At 34.5% G+C, this 14,431-nt stretch overlaps 1 pseudogene; it reads left to right on the top strand.

Moving 5' to 3' along the window:
• LOC118528968 (large ribosomal subunit protein eL27 pseudogene) overlaps positions 1-13,392 on the top strand; it is a 48,140-nt pseudogene extending 34,748 nt beyond the window's left edge.
• The last annotated feature ends 1,039 nt before the right edge of the window (positions 13,393-14,431 follow it).

Raw genomic sequence — 14,431 nt, 5'->3', positions numbered from 1 at the left:
TACATTGAAATAAGTCCTTAAGCAGAAATTCTAATAAAGTCTACAGTTAGACTTCTGTTCATACATCTATTATTGGCAAATTATTATTTTGTGTGCTTATGTTTAATTAATACCCATTTTCTTAATTATGTGTATTAGTATATGAAAATATTTGCAAAGACTGGTTTCCTGCTATGAATTTTTTTTTCCTTGTATTTTCAAAGATAGAGTTTACACATCAATTCAGGGATATTAGTTTTCCCTAGCACCAACAATACCTACATTTTAAAGCTGAATAAAAGCAAGTTACAAAGTAAAATGTATCTCATTTCAGATTTGTTTGTTCCAAGTAAAGAAACAAATTTGAGACACTCTAAGCAAGAAAATGAAACTTCTAATGAACAGTTTACTAAACTACATGTAAGAAAGTATTGTAATCTCCCAAAAGATGTAAATGAGGAATGGGAACATGTTCTTGAGTTCAGAAAGCCACTCTTTCATTTCTTTCTCTTGGGATATAATCTAAAAGTTTCCCTCCCCTATCCACAGCTGATTTACTCATTTTTCAGCAGTTTGAACAGTTTGGTTATTGTGAGTATGTGGTAAAAGACAGCAGGCCACATTTAAATAACTACAAGTTAAAAAATGTTCAGAAGAACCTAGAATCCCTCACTCATAATTTCAAATCACCAAAACATGAGTCACTAACCTTATTTTCAGCAGATGACCAATCCTATCATAAATCATGGCCAGAGAGTGTGGCAGACTAAGTAATACAAATATGGTGGTCTTTACCAGTCCTGTGAGAGGGTGATTTTCAGACAAAAGTGGTTATTTAAGCCAACCACCCCCTACAAAGTGTTTTCTTCAGTATATCTTGTTTGAATACAATCAGAAAACAAAGAAACAAACCTGGAAGTAGATGTAGCAAATGTTAACAGTATTTTATAAAGGATTTGTTTTCTCCTTCTTATATTTTCTTTTTATAATGATTTGAAATTATTAATTGAGAAGATTGGGTACTAAAGGGTTCATTTTTTTAATACAAGGCATTTTGGTTGAATTTTGCCTTTACTTTCATTATGATATCTGTATTATAAACACAGTATGAATTCTGAATGAGAAGTGAGCTGAGAGGAGTAAGGGGTGGAAAATGGGAAAGAGAAACCACAAAAAATTAGAAAAGCTAACTTGACACAGCTTGTTGAATAGCTTAAATTTAGGCAATATGTATGCTCTAGGTTGGCCATTTTAATCCCATTTTCAGTATGAATAGTTTCGATTTTTAAATGCTCAGGAAATATCTATATTGTCTTCTAACCAAGGGTCCTTAAATTATGAGGAAGACAGGTAGCTAAATTAATAATTAAGTATGATTTGTAGATTCCCCGCCTTCATTCAAATTGGAGCATAGCACAACTTGTGGAGAGTAAAGGATAGAGTTTATACTCTACAATTTTTGTGATTTCATTTTTCTCCCTCACACACTCATTTATCATACTGGTCTTTTCTTTTTTACCCCCCATTAAGAAGAGGGAAGTCTCAGCACAGTTAACAGCACTCGCACAAAAAAATAGTTGAAAAATGCAACTTCTTAAACATTATTTTTAGAACACAAGCAAGCATTTCACTACTTCTTAAAAAGTTCCACATTAATGAAGTCAGCTGCTGACAGTGAGAACCAGTCTGTTTGGGGCCAATATTGATACATTTATAAATAAATCTACTTAGGTTAGGAAGAAATTGGTACCCTCACATTATTTTTAGATTATTTTTCTATATTTACAAATCAGTAAAAATATACATACCTCCCTAGATACATATATATATATTTTAACCTATTTTTGAGATTATAAATTATCTACTTCTTTCTATGCTGTATGAACAGATGACCATTGGTTTATTGTCATTGCTGAAATGTGCTATGTATCTATGTGTACCTTCTGTCTAGTGTCCACAGGGAGCCATTGTTCCATTCACTAATACATTAATTGCCAAAGTCTACTGTCTTATCCTCATAATCTATTGGTACAATATTCAGATTGTTTTCAAATAAAGTTGAGCTTCTACTGCTACATGACACTGGTATAGAAGGTTGAGTAATACTAGAACTATTAGCACCTAAGTTTGATCTAGATAGCATATTTCCATGGGTAAGTTTGTGTCAAAAATCTCTAACACATTAGTGTAAACTGTGAAATCATATCTTCATTCTGGTCTCTCTCATTTCCTTCTTCTCTTTTTTCCTTTCACTGTTCCTTGCCTCTACCCTCTTTTTCCCCTTGGTACAAACTGAACCAGTGAATTCTCTTTGTATCAAAATGTAATAACTGCTTTCAGACCTAAATTGCCAGACCAATATTTTGACCATGAAAAAGATATATTGATCTATCTTTAGATTATCAGTCCACAAAATTAAACGTACAGAATTTTTCATTAATTTAAAAATATCACCTATATGTTTAAAGCTTGTGTATCAGAAAAATGAGATGCTGGGAGGCTAACTAAAGGAACCAATGATTAATAAATGCATTTGGTTTCAGTCTGATGTGCACTTTTGGTACTCTACAAGCTGTTACATTCCTGCAATTTTATAATAAAATCATAACATTCCTACAGTAATGACATTTCAATTTTTTTAAATTCTAAAACCAAAATGAATATGCATAGACTAAATAATGCAAAGATTAATTTTAATTATTAATAATACAATGAATGATAAGTAATATTACCTTTGACTAAGATCACCGTGTATATCTTTTTCTCATAAATACAGTAATTTTAATAATGTGAAGGAAATGACAGTAAAGAGTTAAAATAGAAAAAACAAATCAGGGCTGAGTATATATTTAAGTTGCATAGCAAACTACGAAAGCAACAAAATGAGAAAGTAAATTCCTTGAAATCACAAGAGTTTTTAAAACAAGAGATACAAAAGCATATATTTTTAGAAAGATTAAAAAGTCAAAATATCAAGATTTTAGAAAATAGAACATTCATACAAAAGTGTAATGCATATTTAATGGACAATGTATATCTAACAGTTATATTTTGCCTTTTTTTCACTAATTTGAATGTGAAGTATATTTGAAATTTCAGTTTCATAAGAGAAAACATAAATACTTAAATGTATGTTATACTGAGTATAACCAACCAAACAGGATGATAGAGGGATAAGAAGATAATGCCAAATGTAAGTTTACTTTTACTTAACATGTTTTACTATTTCTATTTTATTCTCTTCTTCCATCCAATCTTATTTCACTTAGCATAATACTCTCTAGCTCCATCCATGTCATTGCTTGGCAAGATTTCATTTTTTATAGCTGAATAATATTCCATTATATAAATATATTATTTCTTTTTCCACTCATCAGTCAATGGACATCTGGGTTCTTTCCATAATTTGGCTACTGTTGATAAAGTATCATGTTTTTTTTTTTTTAAAGATGGAAAATAGGACCAAAAAAAAAAAAGGTAAAAAAAAAAATAGGACCTCAAAGAAATCATACAATGTCATGAAAAAGGCAACAATGGGGAAAAAAAAAAAAAACAAAGAGACATTATAAAACAAATAAAATATGGTTGTCAAAATTAAAAATGTAATGAGTGGTTATGTTAAATGGGACAAGATCATACCCCCATGATAAAGATACTTAAAAATACATTGATCTCCAAAAAATACATTGATGGTTCTGTAACAAAGGAACACAGAAGACAACTGAAAGAGTTCTCAATGGCCAAAGCTGGGACAATTTGACCACCAAAATGAAGTAGATATAACATCTCAAAACATAACATGAATATCCATGAGTCGATACTGATGTACATACATAATTGAATAAATAAATTAATGGGAGAGAAGAGACAAATCTTTGATGCAGAAGAATTCCAAATCATTTTTGTAGATACTTTGCCCTTAAAGTGGGGATAATAAACACCCACTCTTTAAGTCTTGGTTGTGCATACTGACTTCTTTCTCATAAGTACAGTGTGGAAAAGTGATCAAAGCCTAACTTTAAAGTGTAGAAGTCTGACAAACAATACTTCAGCCAGGTGATCTAGATCAATATCTACAGTGTAAATCATGTTGATGGTATGCACCCTTGATGTGATGAGTTGAAAATCTCCCTTCACCTCTGTGGTCTTTCTCCCAAAAATCTATAACCCCAATCGAATCACAAAACAAATGCCCTATAAATAAAAATATAGGCACATCTTGCAAAATACTTGGCCAGTATTTTTTTTAAGGTTTTATTTATTTATTTGTCAGAGAGAGAGAGAGAGGGCACAAGCAGGGGAAGTGGCAGACAGAGCAGGCAGAGGGAGATGCAGGCTCCCCGTTGAGCAAAGACCCCAATGAGATGCGGGACTGGATCTGTCCTGGGATAATGACCTGAGCCAAAGGCAGACGCTTAACTGAGACTCCCAAGTGTCCCAATACTAGGCCAGTATTGCTCAAGACTGTAAAGGTCATCAAAAACAAGAAAAGTCTGAGAAACAAGAGGAGTTTATGGAGACATGATGACATAAGGTAATGTGGTATCCTGGATGGGATCTTGGACTAGAAAAAGACTTTAGGTAAAACCAAAAAAATTACAATAAACTATGGATTTGAGTCAATAATAATGTATCAATATCAATATTGGTTCATTAATTTTAAGAAATTTAACATACCAGGGGCGCCTGGGTGGCTCAGTCTATTAAGGGTTCAACTCTTGATTTCCACTCAGGTCATGATCTCAGGGTCCTGAAATCAAGCCCTGAGTCAGGCTCTGCACTAAGCATGGAATCTCTTTGTCTCTCTCCCTGCCCCCGCTTGCACGCGTGTTCTCTCTCTTTCCCTCTCTCTCTCTCAAATAAATAAATAAAATCTTAAGAAAAAGGAAATGAAACACACCAATATATGAATAATAAAGGAAACTGAGTAAGACAGTATATGTGAACTCCACTACCTTCTTAATTTTTCTGTAAATCTAAAACTGTTCTTTAAAATCTATCAATCTAATAAAATAGAGACCAGAAATAGCCTTATTTTGATTTTGATAAATTGACTTTTAAAAAAGATCAAAGGCATTCAGTAGAGAAAGAATAGTATTTTCAACATATTCTGTTGGAAAAACTGGGTACCTATATGCAAAAAGTTAACACTGATGCATACTCCACACTGCATAAAAATGTATTCAAATTGCTCCTAGATATATATGTGAAGTTTAAAATTACAAGACTTGAAAATTTGATAGGACTTGTCATCCTTAAAAATTATTTATGATAGGACTAAACTCTTTAATCTCTCCAGAAATGGGGTAATATTTTGTTTTGGTCTATAGAGACAATTGGGAGACTTGTACTTCGTTTTTCATACCATAATAATCCTCACTTTAAGGGTTGGGAAAGTATGTGCAGATATGCTTGGGACTAAATATATATGTTCCAATTGTATTCTAGAACTGGAGAAATAGACACAAGGAAGATAAACACCAATGTGTCCACTGAGAAACAGATCTAAGCCAAAACAACATTAATCTGATTTCTGAAAATTTCTAACTGGTGGAACTCAATGACATTTGAGTTTTCAGGAGTTAGTTCAAATTCTGAGCCAGTGTGCAGCAATCCCATAAAATTGTGATTTCTCTTGTTTCCCATATAATTATGTTTCCCAATGGATAGTCACACTGTTAAATGATTATTTGGGAAAGACCAAGAGGAGAACTTAGAATATAATTTTCAGCAATCATACCAGAATCATTTCTCAAATTAACTCATTCTCCCCCATTAAAGAGACTCTGAGTCTTAAATTGGGAATAAAGTTCCTATGATCTTTTGTTAAAAATCTTAAAGATTTTCTACTTACACAGATCACGAAGACTTTTAGAGACTGTCCATCTCTTCAGTCTTAAGGAGACCAAGATTAATTTGCCAATAACATTAAACATTTCTACTTACCAAAACATTCTATAAAAAATGAAATCTTGCCAAGCAGTGACATGGATGGAGCTAGAGAGTATTATGCTAAGTGAAATAAGTCAGTCAGAGAAAGAGAAATACCATATGACTTCACTCTTATGTGGAATTTAAGAAGCAAAACAAATGAACATAGGGGAAAACAGAGAGAGAGCCAAACCAGGAAACAGACTCTTAACTGTAAAAAACAAACTGATGGTTACTGGAGGGGCGGGGGGGGGGGGGGGTATGGGTTAAATGGGTGATGGGTGTTAAAGAGGGCACTTGTGATGAGCACTGGGTGTTGTATGTAAGTGATGAATCACTAGATTCTATACCTGAAACTAATATGCACTGTGTAATAACTAGCTGGAATATAAATAAAAACTTGGAGAAAAAAAAAAGAAAAGGAAAAAATATGCTAGTATTTTATGCATTCTAAATTGTCCTATGGATGTTAATTCTTTGGGCTTTTGTTCCTGCCTTTTTTGGGTTCATTTCTTGATTTTGTTTTAAATCTTTCAAGATAAGCTCCATCATTTTATTGATTCTATAGTTTGTCTTTCAGTTGTAGGTGTGTTTCTACAACTTGCTTCCTACAGAGTTCAAGAAACTTTGCTTGCACTTTGCTTGCTTCCTACAGAGTTCAAGAAACTTCACAAGTCCTTAGTCAGTTTCTGTAGTAATTCTTTGGCTGTATATTCCAGCACTAAGTGTATGTTGTAAATTTTGAACTCTGATTATAAAATTCATATGTTTCAGATATAAGTCTTCAATTTCTCTCAAAGGAGTAAGTTTTTAAAGCTCAAAATCACAGGTAGATGACAAACACCATTGGTATCCCTCTAGCTAAAGGTGTGGGTTGAGGATGTTGGTTGATTTACTAATTTCTTTTTAAGTTGAGTAACAGCACTTCAAAATTTGAGGAATGTCACTGGGTGATGGGTGAAGACATAAAGTCATTCAATGGTCTCAGTCAATCAAATTCCATGGTTTACAGTACTCTGGGCTCTTCTTAGGATGTCAATATGCTCTTTCCTCTGTAGTTTTGAGTTCTTTCTCTATTTCTAGCACTTGTTATTTCACTTTATTTTTAACTGTAAGACAGAGTCTGATTGCAGTTTTGTTGTTTGACTGCTGACATATTTCAAGTTCAAGACTTCCTTGTACATCTCTTGTCCCACACCTTAGCAAGCCCATTTACAAGTCCACAGACTCCTTCCCTTGGTTCTGGTGGAAAGTTCAAACCACACAAAATCCAGGACAATGAGTGGGGACTCTAAACCTGAAACTACCCTCTAATCACTATAAAATTCCAAGCCATTTGTTCCTCTTTGTTCTATTTTTTAAAATATTTTATTTATTTATTTGTCAGAGAGAGAGAGAGCACAAGCATGGGGAGCAGCAGAGGGAGAGGGAGAAGCAGACTTCCCGCTGAGCAGGGAGCCCGATGCAGGGCTGGATCCCAGGACCCTGGGATCATGACCGGAGCTGAAGACAGACACTTAACCTACCAAGCCACCTAGGTGTCCCTCCTCTTTGCTCTATTCAGTCATTTTTATACTTTAGTGTAAGTCTGCCTTACTTTCCCAAGAAAACCTTATAATGTGAGTAATAAATGTTTTATACCTCTTGGTACTTGGATAGCATCATCTATCTCAATATTTGAACTGAATTCTAGATTCTGGGTTGATCTTGCTTTCCACTGGGCAACCACAAGACACTAATCCAGGTGTAGCTTAGGAGCAATTTTCATATTAATTTATATGGTGGCAGGGGCCCAAAGGTCATGCCATCATTTTGTTGGACACAAATGTACAAATATTTTCAATTTCAATCGTTAGTTTTAGAAGGTAAAATAAGCAATGAAATATATTGCATTTCATCCATTATATTGACAAAAGTAAAAAAAAGATAATATGGTATATAATTAACATTGTAAAGTGAGCACTTTCCTACATTGCTGATGGGATAGCAAATTAGTACCTTCCTGAAGCCAATTTGTTAATATTTGAAAGATGCATTTATAATGAGAAACACAAAAGATGTAGGGGGGAAATGTCCACAACTGGACAAGGGGAAGGAAGTGACTAAGCCCCCAAATATTTTAAAACTCTTTAACTCTGAAAATAAACTTTAAAAAATGGTAAAATAAAAAAACTGATAAAATCAAAGGAACACAATTTAGGCATATGCTAAAAATACATGTCGTAATTGAATCTAATATTGTATAATTTAAAATTTATTTTAAACCTTACCTCCCACCTCCAACACACACACACACACACACACACACACAGAAAAGACGGGGGTTGGGAAGAGAGAGAAGTGAATTCACCAGTTTTTTTTTTTTTTTTTAAAGAGTCAATACTGAAAGAATATACGTAAGTGTAAAGAAATAGCCTCAATATCAGTTTGTTTTTTATTTTGTACTTCAGACTTAGAATTATAATTTAAAAGCTAATTAAGGTAATAAATGTATACTTAGTCCCAGTGACAATTCCACCCAAAAGCAGCCAAATACTTTTATTCTGTCCACTATTATTTCACATACTGAAGGTAGTGATATAAGATTTTCTTCATTAATTTCAAGGTTTTGTGAAGAAAGAGAATTGCATATTCTTACTTTAAAGAAGTTGTGTTGTTAGTCAGCTTCTGTGGGAAATAGGCTGCCCTACAGAGATTTGTACGCAAGAAGTTTATTGTTTTTAGGAATAACATCTGTGAGAGAGTTAAAAAAACACACAACAAAACAACAACAACAAACAGGACTGAGCAGAGGGATGATTAGAACTGTATACCATTGTGGCAAAGACCAGTCAATCCCACCAGAGCAAAAATGACTCTTCCAGGTTGTTATGATTGGAGGGAAAACGACTGAGCCTTTTAACAGTTTCTTACCCTCAACCCACCTTACCATGCCCATTCTGGCCAGGCATTGGATATGGACTACCTCTTCAGAAAGACACATAATCTTGGTGAGGTGGCTCTCTAAAACTTAGTGCAATTTCTTCAGAGAGACTCAGCTGAGAGACTACACTCCCAGCAGCTGGAGGGATGAGGGCTTCAGCCCTGAAGGTGGTAGAGGATTTTTGAGCCACTTGGGTTTTTTGAGATACTTTAAGTTTGATATGTTGGAGTTAGAGATATTTGGACTCATTTCAAGTTGAGAGTAAAGGCACTGAAAGCTTTATCAGGCTTATAATACTTCTTGGACTTCAGCTAATCCTTATTGGGGGAGAAAAGAGGAGATAAAACAATTTTACAGCTGTGTAGGCTTTAAAATACCTTAAAAGTAATGAAAACAATGTGCAAAGTTCCCTACAATAAAGCCTTTTGCCAAGTGAGTTCATATCTTGAGATTGCTGAGAAAAGACGCCTGACAGTGTATGGGAATGGTTTCTTTAGAAAAAGGTCACATCAGAAGCAATGCACTTGTCGTATGTGTATTAGTGACAGATCTTTATCTCTAACATAGAGATCCAAAATATTATATTTTGAAGGGGAAAGATAGTGAGTGAAACCTGTTAACAGAATAGAGAAATGACCTCTTCTACTCTCCGTAAAGAAAATTGGTCACATACTTGTTTTGCAACAATAAATATACCTAATATGTTTGCTGCAATGTCAGGTCCTTACAAATAATGAACAAAATGATAATTTTGCTTCTAAAGAATGTTTTCGTGGGAAATCAAGTTTTATAAACAAGGGCTTTCTTTGTTTATTCTCCTTTTGAAATACAGCGTATAGTCCAGAGAGAGAGACATCTTTCAGGGTAGTAAGATCATGCGTTCATCCAATGAAATTAATGATTTAATTTCTGCTGCATTCTTTGACAATAAAATTTTTGCATTTTATTTTATTATTTTTTAAAGATTTTATTTATTTTTGACAGAGGAAGACACAGCGAGAGAGGGAACACAAGCAGGGGCAGAGGGAGAGGGAGAAGCAGGCTTCCTGCTGAGCAGGGAGCCTGATGTGGGGCTGGATCCCAGGACCCTGGGATCATGACCTGACCGAAGGCAGATGCTTAACAACTGAGCCACCCAGGCGCCCAAAATTTTTGCATTTTAATGTGTGGGCTGATTCACATGAACCTTCCAATGAAAAATATAAAATATATTACTGTGATTTCACACTACCCACTACAGAGAAACTCTAAGTCTTCATTTTTTCATTTTATTTCATTATCTTCTGCTCAGAAATATCCAGTGACCTATGTTTGGAAACAGTTTGTGGAAAATGTGTGCATCAGAATTTGGAACATTAGGAAGTTCATGTAACATCAGTCCATCTTAGTCTCCAGTATGTAGAAAAAAACAAATTGCATCCTGTCACAGCTGCCTAATATTTTGGTAGAGATAGGATCATCAAGTTAAGCAGAAGTGTTTTGTGTCTATATAAAACAATTTAGGGAGGTAAAACAATAATCACAAGGTGTTCATATAAAATGAATAAATGTGATTATGTTTAATGAAGTAGGGCAAATTTAGTTCATTCTGAATACAACAGCACTTTTTTTTTTCTTTTTCAAATTTTTATTTAAATTCTAGTTAGTTAACATAGAGTGTAATATTGTTTCCGGGAGTAGAACAGCACTTTCTTTTATTTTACTTTTTTAAAGATTTATTTATTTTTGAGAGAGAGAGACAGGGAGTGAGCAGGGGGTGGGGGAAGAAGCAGAGCGAGAGGGAGAGAAAATCCAAGCAGACTCCATGCTGAGCGTGGAGCCCAACATTGGACTCAATCTCACATCCCTGATCTCATGACCTGAGCCCAAACCATGAGTCAGATGCTTAACTGAGTGCGCCACTCAGGCGCCCCAGAATAGCAGTTTAAAAAAGTTAAAGTAAGAATTAGTTTCTCTTCTCACAAGTAAAGGAGACAGAAAGAAAAGAAATAGAATAAAAAATATAATTAAAACATCCACAATACACGTTTTCAATCTTGCTTTTGATCCTGTATTAATAATTTAACATTTAAGATATTTTTATTTAAATTCCAAATTTAAAAGTAAATAAAGAAGGAAAGAATTAGAGGAATTTTAAAGTGCATAACCTTTTAGGATTTAAGTCCTTGTTTTAAAAAAAGAAAGAATTACTGCATATTAGAAGCTATTATGTACAAGAATGAACACATTAGAAACAATCTTCACAGTTCTTGGTCATATATGAAACATTTATTCACAAGCTGATTTAATAAGGCTTCACTGAAAAATTATTATCTTCTATGTGCTAGATCCTGTGCTATTAGAAAAAGAGCCATAATCTCTACCAATGTGCTTTTGCCTATATGCATACCATATTAATTTATGTTAGTTTATGCATACATGAACACACACACACACACACACACTTAGTTTTTTAATATACCAGAAGTCAAACATACTTCTTACATGAAGTGAAATATCAGAAGGCAGAGTGAATTAGGTTTTGGAAGATTTTTTTTTTTAAGATTTTATTTATTTATTTGACTGAGAGAGACACAGTGAGAGAGGGAATGCAAGCAGGGGGAGTGGGAGAGGGAGAAGCAGGCTGCCTGGATCATGACCCGAGCGGAAGGCAGACGCTTAACGACTGAGCCACCCAGGCACCCCTAGGCTTTGGAATATTTAAAGTATACTCCAACCATATGCAAGATTGCTTTATATAACACAAAACATTATATTGTTTCCTAAATTCCCCTTAATCTCACCACCATTGCCCATTTTGGATTATGTTACTGATAGTCTTAATCTCCTATTAAACGTTCCTATATGTTTCTTTGACATTACCGCTCCAATCTTCTTATGTAGAACTGATATTTTTCATTACCTGCCATCCCTTCATCCCTGTGGCTGAAAGTCACAATAGCATGCTCTTCACAGGCCACAGGAATAAGATATGTGATTCAGACTTGTGGCAGTAAATCACAATGATCTGACTTTCCCAGATTGTGGGGCTAAATTCATGTCAATTAAGTAGATAACTTATCCTCTTGGCCATAGTATTGGGCTCAGGATTGGCCATATCAACCAAGTATGTCCAAAGAGAAAATCTGAATGTGTTTGATGTATAGTCACTGATAAAGATAAGATATTTTAAGCTGCTGATTCATTAAGCCATTGGAATGTTTCTTGGTGTGGCAAACAGGTATCATTTTTCCCAGGTATTGAGAACCTCTTAGAGAGTGAAGTCAACAAACAGAGGCAAACAAATCTACAGAAAAGATAAGGGATAAAGCACTGATAACTTCTTATGAAAAATAGGATCTAAGCATGAAGCTAATTGTATTTATATGGTTCAGTAAAGCCACACTCCCTTTTATTCTTAAGACAGTTTGAGTTCAGTTTCAATGTCTTCCAATGAGAAAGTGATTCCTAATGAATAAACTCTTTATATCTAGAGAACACTTCAGCAGTAGGAAATAGGCTAATCAAAAATAAGGCAGGGAATAATAATATTTAGAAAATTACTTCTATGATATTTGTAGGACATCATGATCAAAATGTATTCACATGATCAGTATCCAATAAGGCGATAATTTAGAGGAGTGAGATGATGAGTTTGAGAGAGTCTTTCAGTCTATACTAAATAACATTCACAAACCTTGTAAAATGTAAATCAGATTATACTGTTTCTCTTCTCAAAATACTCTACTGTAAAGTAAAACTAAAGACTTTCTAGGCTTTCATCCATCCTTCTTATCTGCTTTATTACATCCTTGACCTCATAATCTGCACCCACCCTCTTTCTTACTCTGCTCCAGACACACTGGCCTCCTTACTATCTCTGTAACTCACCAGAAAACAAACAAAAAAACATGCCTAAGGCCTTTATCCTCTCTCTTCTTTTCTTTCTAGAATGTTCTTTCTATGGATATTGACATGACTGACCTTTTAATTACATTTGAGAATTTTACTAAAATGGTAATTTTTTAAAGTCTTTCTTGACCATTCAAATTAAATATCGTATATTCATATTTTCTAAGCTTCCCTACTTTATCCCCTAGCACTTGTCACTATATAATGCTTTATTTAAATTAATATTCATATTGTTTATTGTCTGTTATAAGGCTCGGGTGGTTGGTGTCAAAAGAGCAAGTTCGTGAGAACTGGGACCGTGGTGCTGGTCCTGGCAAGAAGCTACTTCCAAGGCGAAGTGGTCCTTGTGAAGAATACTGAGGATTGCCACCTCAAATCAGCCCTACGGTCATGCTTTGGTGTCTGGAATTGACCAGCATCCCAGCAAAGTGACAGCTGCCATGGGCAAGAAGAGGTCAAAGATCAAATGTTTTGTGAAAGTTTGTAAATACAATCACCTCTTGCCCACAGGGTACCCTGTGGATATCCTCTTGGACAAACCTGTCAGCAACAATGATGTGTTCAGAAACCCTGCTCTTAAATACAAGGCCTGACGAGGGGCTGAAGTCAAGTTCAAGATGTACAAGACCAGCAAGAACAAATGGTTCTTCCAGAAGCTGTGGTTTTAGTTCTGTTTTGTTTCAGTCGTTACAAATTATAAATAAATAAATAAATAAATAAATATATATTATATAACTGCTGTCACGTGGACTATTTTTTTCCTTTGTTTGTTTTTTAAATTGTATCCTCAGTGCCTAGATTAGTAGTGGTTTAGTAAGGTAGGTGCTCAGTAAACATTTGCAAAATAATGAATGAAAATGAGATTTAAAGTCAGAGAGGGAGAGAGAGAATATTAAGCAGGCTCCAGCCCAGCACGAGTTCAATGCGGGGCTTGATCTCAGGACTCTGAAATCATGACCTGAGCCCAAATCAAGAGTCAGACGCTTAACCAGCTGAGTCACTCAGGCACCCCTCGAATGTTTGTCTTTTAAACAAATTGTCTTAGTTATTAGATTCTTTGCCTTTCTCTATACATTTTAGACTCTTTAGAATTCTTTACATGAAATTGCTTGGATCAAATTTACCTTATGATTAAATCAAGACTTCAATAGCTTAGCTTATATCATTTATTCATTTATCCACTCATCCCAAACATTAAGTACCTACTATGCAGAAGGCACTGTACTGTAGGATAGTGTTCATGAGCAAACAAGGTAAGGTATAACTCTTTACATTACAGTAGAACAAGTATAATTTAAAAAAAAAAATCAAGTTTACAGGGAGTAAACATAGGAATGATAGAGAACCCTTAACTTCCAAAAATATTTAAGGGAGGTAATAAGATTTCTTTTTGAGGATGTGATATTTGAATTGTAATATGGACTCTTATAATAATACCCCCAACTATTTCTAGGGGAAAAAAATGTTAAGAAATTTACTATTGCCTCATGGTTTATGAATTCATAACAAACCTTTTGGGATTTACTACTTGTTGGACCTGTGAAAATAAATAAAGACAATCTCACTTAAAGTGGAGTTGGGAAGCCCAGAGAGGGAGCATTCACATATTACCACTTGCCTTAAGAAGCATACCTTGCATTACCCAGTAGGAAGAAGCTTACTTTGCACACCCCAACAGGAGGAAGGATTTCTCCTTGCTCAAGCAAC

The sequence above is a fragment of the Halichoerus grypus genome, chromosome 5 (assembly GCF_964656455.1).
Source record: "Halichoerus grypus chromosome 5, mHalGry1.hap1.1, whole genome shotgun sequence".
Taxonomy (NCBI): Eukaryota; Metazoa; Chordata; class Mammalia; order Carnivora; family Phocidae; genus Halichoerus; species Halichoerus grypus.
The sequence above is the reverse complement of the archived record's forward strand: the minus strand, read 5'-3'. Positions and strand labels throughout refer to the sequence as shown.